This window comes from Galleria mellonella, unplaced genomic scaffold (genome assembly GCF_026898425.1).
Source record: "Galleria mellonella isolate WM207_F2 unplaced genomic scaffold, CSIRO_AGI_GalMel_v1 utg33, whole genome shotgun sequence".
Lineage (NCBI taxonomy): Eukaryota > Metazoa > Arthropoda > Insecta > Lepidoptera > Pyralidae > Galleria > Galleria mellonella.
In genome coordinates this window covers 8108656-8115679 of record NW_026442079.1, presented here as the reverse complement: position 1 = coordinate 8115679, position 7024 = coordinate 8108656, and the positions used below count along the sequence as shown (strand labels likewise).

The following is a 7024-nucleotide window of genomic DNA, read 5'->3' as shown; positions in this document are numbered from 1 at the left end:
TTATGTATTTCATTCTAGTAATATTTTAAGTTACAACCTTCACCTATTTACCTTAATCTAAAGTAATAATTTCTAATCTGGTAACACTGTTGTGTACACAATTGTATGAAAAAGTTGGACCGCTTTTATGAACCATTTGTATAGAGACATTATCTTTGAAATATAATAGGAATTATTTCACCGTCCCTTAAATTGCATAGATAATAGTAAGTTTCCTAATCTAAATGAAATTCTAAGTAAAACTATATCACTTTTCAAAGATGAGATTAAAAGTGATCCAGTAAACTATAGGCACATTTCCATTCCGCATTGAATAAGATTTTTGAAATAATCATGTTGAATTAACTAATTAATTATTGTAATTTAAACGAAGTAATTCATAATAGTATATTTGGTTTTTTCTAAAGGACGATAAACATGAATGCAGATGCGGAGCGTATGGAGTTACTAAGATACATTTTTGCTTTTTGGAAAATGAAAAGGATGCGATTGACGTTTTTATTACCTAAAGTTTTCGATTGTGCAGATTATGACACATTGCTGAAAAACTAACTTTTTAAAATTTAATCAAATCATATCAAACAGAATTCAAATAATTGAAGTAATAGTGTTACATCTAATTGGTTACTTGTGCGCAAGGGTGTTTTAAGGGTCTACTCTTGGGCCGTCCCTGTGTTTAGAGGTTTCTAGACGAATGTGTAGCAAATGTAGCCAGAGCCAAAGGGGTTCTTAAGCATACTGTACCTACGTAAGTACATTAGGGCATTCCGTAAACTGGTTTATATTTAATATTTGTCTATTATTTGAATTATTCCCCACGACTACTTGTTAGTACGGAGCCTAACGGGTTAGACAATATGAAGTACTGGCCACATATATTATTCATAATTTTGATATATACATATATTTTCAAATTTTATTTATTCCCTTTGGTTCCCACAGTCCCATTCGAGTTTCTGCCGTGAAACAGTTGTTTTCATAGCTGTTTCAGCCTTAAGGGTGGGGTATGACAATTAAATTACAGGGTACAAAGGCACAACACCTTAGTCATCAACAACAGCAACACATGGTTATTATGGGCGATACAGTATATTCTGTTATACCTATGGTACTGTTCATGTCTATACGCGACGGTTTTTTTTAATGGATGATAATGGAACGTTTACCCCACCTGCGCTATCGGTATACACTGGTGAGGCACTAGTGAGGGATGATTGGTGAGGATGAAAAAGCAGGTCAATTAGTCCATGGCGACGAATTTAACGATAAATTGGCCACGATGGTTTCCAGGGGGAACCGCGTGGAGGTCGACCTGATATGGTATATTGATAGCAGTTGGAACTAACTTTCCCATTACTAACAATCCCTTCCCCTCTTTAGGCGATGGTTAACATATTCCATCAAGTGGGCCGACAGCTTGATTGTCATTCTGTTGCAAAAAAATCCTATCTTGAAATAATCACATCTTGGTCAGTTTTTCATATAAATTCTAGGTATTCTAGGTCCTAGAATATTGAAAGATATACTAAAATATACATAATTACTTCAGATACAATATCTTATCAATATTTAATTATTATTAATATATAATATTTTTTTAATGTCATTCAGTAGTTTTTGAATAATCTGCAAAAAAACTGGTGTTTTTTTTTTACTTTATACACCTATAAATATATCTTTAATCTCATTTTCCTGAAGTTTACTTTTTATTTGCAATGTCATCTTAACCTAATAATAACTATGCCAAGTTTCAAGGTTGCAGTAATTTTTTCTACTTTATTTTTCCTATTCTATATAATCTGAAACTGACAACTCCATTGCTAGCAATATACCCCCTGGAAACCATCTTGTTTAATGCTAGGTGAATATATAACGATAGACTAACTGATCTACCTTTTCATTTTCACCTATCATCCCTCATTGATGACTGACTCATTGATGATGATATACATCATAAACTATTACGATACTAAAATATTGGGCTTGATTCTGAGACTCCATTTCTCTAATAACCTAATATTTTAATGCGATAATTTCAGAAAATTACCGTTTTATGAAACCATCCAATAATTTTGACTTTATTAGAAAATTTGTTTATACTGATCCTTATAATAAAGACTTCGCTGCGTCATCAAATTCAGAAATTGGTTTAGAGAAATAGCGCCTTATTTTCGATCCAGTATTAATTGCTGCCAAGTGGTTTTCATTTTTATTATCTAAGCCTACATTACACAAATACATTTAATAGTGACTACAAATTAACCATTATCATCCCAGTAAGTACTCCATTATTGGAATATTTGCTATTTTTTTGAAATTTTATTTCTGAAATAATTCTTCTTTGATGAATACATATACTGACATTATGGACTACCAAATGAGTTTTTTTTTTTTCAAATTTGCTCATGTTTTATTTAGTATCTTGATAATAAATAGATATTTTGAAAAAAATCTGGTTATTTGATTAGAATTATTTTAATTCCACTATCATTAATTTGTGTGTATGTGACTGCCAACACTCGAAAGATTGACCACCATCATTATTAGAAGTTCTACAACCTTCCATATTAGCCCTCAATCTCCGACTGGCATTTCGTCTATGCACGTTTACACGTATTTCATCTATAAAAACAGCAATATAATAATTTGGCTACTGATGCTTTGTTTAGAAGTAAAAAAGCTAACATGGAAGATTGTAAACTTCTAGTAGTAATGATGGTGGTGAATCATTCGAAGGGTAATAGTCACGCACATACTAATGGTAGCGGAATTAAACAAAATAATTCTAATCAAATAACCAGTTATACGACCTTCCGCAAGATGACACATATATCAGTCAAATATTTAAAAACATCTCTTGTTGCAATACGCAAATATTTTTTTTATAATTTATTTTAAAGTATTGCAATATTTTTCAATTAAATAATCCCTAATATCACCAATTTTGATTTAATAAATATAATTTGTTATAAAATGGGAATTTTATATTTTTATGAACAGTTCCACTACTGGAATCGTAGGATCATGTAACATTTATATATGAATGTAGTGTATTTTGCTCACTTGTTTCATTTAGATTCAAATTGGTAATGAATAAGATATTTAAAAAAAAAAGTTAATATGTTTTAGCTGTTGATATAAATATATAACACCTACATATAATGAAGAGAAGAGAGACAAAGCTAGTGGTGACGAAAAATTGGCTATATTGATCACTTACACAGGCATTACAATAATAGCGAAAACAGAACAAATTTTACGCTATATCTATATACCTGAAATTATATTTAAGAAATGATTAAAAAAAAAAGAAAGAATAGAGATTCAATCCACCAACATTTTTAGGAAAGTAAACGACTATTGTTTCTGGACATCATTTGGATATTATCAAATGTTTGTATCAAAATATGAACTACTAACATTGATATTGTTATACCGTTTCATAAAATAGTACTAGAAATCACCATTTCTACTTAAGAATACCAATAATCCTTTTCAGTTGTAAAATATGCCCTAATGGGCACAATTTCTAAAAACTCATAACACTGTTTATGTATTTCTAGTTTTCAATATTTGGAACGGTTCTAAAAAGTGATTTATTTGTTATTGTATATTTTAGTCTTTTAAATAATAACTGACATAAGTTTCACTCATATCCAATAAGTTTAAGTATGCCTGAAAAGATATAGGTTAATAAAAAAAAGTACAAATACTCCACAGAGATAATTATAATCAACATGTTTTCTTAGAAAATTTCCACATAGTTCTAGTATCGTAAACTCCTCAAAACTTTATCTTACATAGTAATTTTATATAAGGACATTAAAAACTAAATAAAATTAGAGTCGCTTTATTAGGATCCCGTAGTTGAATTATATATAAGTTTTAATCGGCTGCTCATGTTTCTACAAATATTTACTTTACTGTTGACTAGAACAAGTAGGTATGAGTTGCAATTTTTACTACATATATCTGTACATAGTTGGAAGAGCCTAGAGGTAAATATTCCTATTTATAATCTTTTTTAGGCCTGTATCGGGTAATATTACATGGATGAACAATTGTTAGAACATTATCGCTGAGACCTGTTTTAATAACATCAGATGAATTCTTATGAGTTTTCCATATTATATAATTTAAATGTATGTATGAAAATTACCTATAAAGCTTCCCTTTTAACCACTGACTACGGGACCCTAGCGATACGATTGTTTAAGTAATTATATTAAATTTTTAAAAACTATATCATACTATATACTATATGCATACAGATCTTAAATAATCTAAATAAAGATTAAAGCGAAATAATAATATTACAAGTCAGCAAATTTAAAAAGCATAATTAAAAAGCACAATTAAAAATGTACATTTCTAAAAAAAATACAATGCCGCACGAGTTACCGGAAAAATTCAATATGTCAATATGTATAAAACACAGTAAAACAGAAAATAAAATCGATATTTAAAGTCGATCTAGTTATATTACAGTGATGATGAAATATTTGTAAATAATAATCTTGCTGTTTGACATTGTTATTATTATAACATTAAGTTGAAGCATTGAATTATCACTACTAAGTATTATGTAACTTACAAGTAATTTATACATTTAGATGAGTTCATTACACAATATTTCGTCTGCGCACTATATGTCGTCAGTTTGCACTTGATACTCATATCACTTTTTTCACCAAAATGTGGGCAATGGGAATTAGCATCGCCTTCGCTAGCAATATATCTTCTCAAATCGACCTTCACGCTATCGTCCCTGGATACCATCGTGGTTAATTCTCAGTGAATTCGTCAAGCCTTTGTATACCGTTAACATAGAAGAGTGCACAATTCCATCTTCAACAATATAATTAAATACTTGCAAAATATTAAAATGTACTAGTAGGTAATGTATAATAGCGACAGAGCTAAGTACATACATCACGAAATCATTCATAAATCATAGAATTTTGCTTAAACTATATCGTAAACATTGTAGAAATAAATAGATATCATTCTATATAACACGTGTATAATGTACCAAAGTTTTGATCAATTTATTTTTAATAATAATCAACTAAGTTTTTCATTAATAAACCAAAGTTATTTATTGACAATAACCAAAAAATTATTCAGATTTTTGTTTTCAGGTTCATTTTAATCTAATTTGTTCCATAGAATAAATTTCGTTTAAAAAGAAATGGCAATCGCAAGTAAAACCCCATAGATTTTGCATAGTACCTCTTCCTATGTAAAACTCTTATTTAATGACGTATAGAGAATGTCAATGCCTATTGCCATGCCATGGCATGCCTGTAACAAGTGGACGACATTTTTTCCCTATACCAACAATTCACAAAACCTATCCTATATATATAAATTTATAGATGCCCCCAAATACTACTAATATTTATATGATCACGGCGCCTTCTGGTGTCATATATAGATTATACAGAACGACATCTATTTCTTTCTACAATACTTTCGATCACCTATTTACTTTACTCAATTGCTTTTTATACATACAATATGTATATATAAATTAAATGTACTTAGTCGATAAATATGAAAGTACCACTACATTTAATTTTTACATACCAACAAAATATTAATATGTCATAGAAATTAGTCTGAAAAGGAGATCAAAAATGCAAATAAAGAAATGTGATTATTAATGTAACCTCTCAGTGATTGTCAACATTTTTATAGACAATTTAAACATTACATTAAATTTTTAAACTTTATTCTTTGGCCGCAATGTCATACGTGCTGTTTTTTTATGAGTGTACCTATTAAGCACATTTGATAAGGGTATCTATTTTTTAGTCTATTCCGATAATACAATTAATTGTAATTATTTTGAATTTTAATCTTCTGGAATTGATATACACACAACGATAGATAATACTCTATTTTATTTGAGTGTATATTTAGTAACAGCTATATTCAACTGCTTTAGTCGCGTAAATGAATACATAAATAATCCTATATGCTACCTGTGTACTAAATATCATTCAAACCCTTTTAATAATTTTTACTTGAAAGAGTAACAAACATCCATCTATGCATCGATCCACATATACTTTCGCTTTTAACATATTAATAGGACTAATCCGTTACCGATTGGTCAACTTGGCATATAGTTTTTCTCTCTATATTATATAACACAATTATATCATCTCTGTGGTATCATTACGAATATTTTTTATTTGGATCTGTTAGTATCCAAATAAAAAAAAATATGTAGAAAGAATGTTATATGACAAATGTTTTAAAGTGCTGTATTACAGATTTTACTTTAAAAAAAAAAAGTATAAGTTAATCTTGTATTGCGTAATATTTAAAAAAATATTCTAAATAAAAGATTTCGTATTATATGTTCGATATATGCATAGAATTGCAACACGATTTCATATTTATGACTATATATAAAGTAATTTATTTTTTCGGCACGGCAATTCTTTTGTAAACATTTTTGATCTCGAATTCCATTTCAGACTACGTTGTACGAATGTAGTTTCCTGAACAGTCTCTTAAACTATTAATTCATTACATGTGCATTCTGGGCGATGAATTCGTTGACCATCGACATCGGGCATAATTATTATATTTAATTAACTTTTTTGAAATCATTATTTTTATATAGTGATATCGCCAGTAACCAATCACAAAAATCACCATTATAACTTAACGTCGAACTCGCTATTTGTTGTTTGCTGCGAAAAAACGTAGCCAATACCTCACGAATTAATCTGAACGCAGCAACATCTTTTTTTGTGAAGTGACCTTGAAGCTGGTTTGACGTATGATTTAGCGCAGCATATGAAATTTCGCATGTGACATGTGAAATATTCAAAGCCAACTTCACTGTGTATTGTGTTTACTCTTTATAATCCTATACAATAATAGTTGCATAGACGTCATTGCCCCGAAAGCTGAAAGAAATATAAAATAAAATGTAAATTAACCAATACTGGGCTAGAGGTATATGAAAAATGTTACCTTCGCCAAACGCGCAGCGTTCCGCTTTGCA

The 7024-nt window shown here is 29.4% G+C and overlaps 1 protein-coding gene across 3 annotated transcripts in view; it reads right to left on the bottom strand.

Annotated features, from left to right (window-relative positions):
- Window positions 1–3712: 3712 nt before the first annotated feature.
- Window positions 3713–7024, bottom strand: part of LOC113521244 (uncharacterized protein C6orf132 homolog) — a 30412-nt gene continuing 27100 nt past the window's right edge. For all 3 annotated transcript variants that reach the window (XR_008253052.1, XM_031911567.2, XM_026906735.3), the window contains one exon: window positions 3713–6926. The gene's annotated coding sequence lies outside the window, so the exon portion shown is untranslated. The remainder of the gene's footprint in view (window positions 6927–7024) is intronic.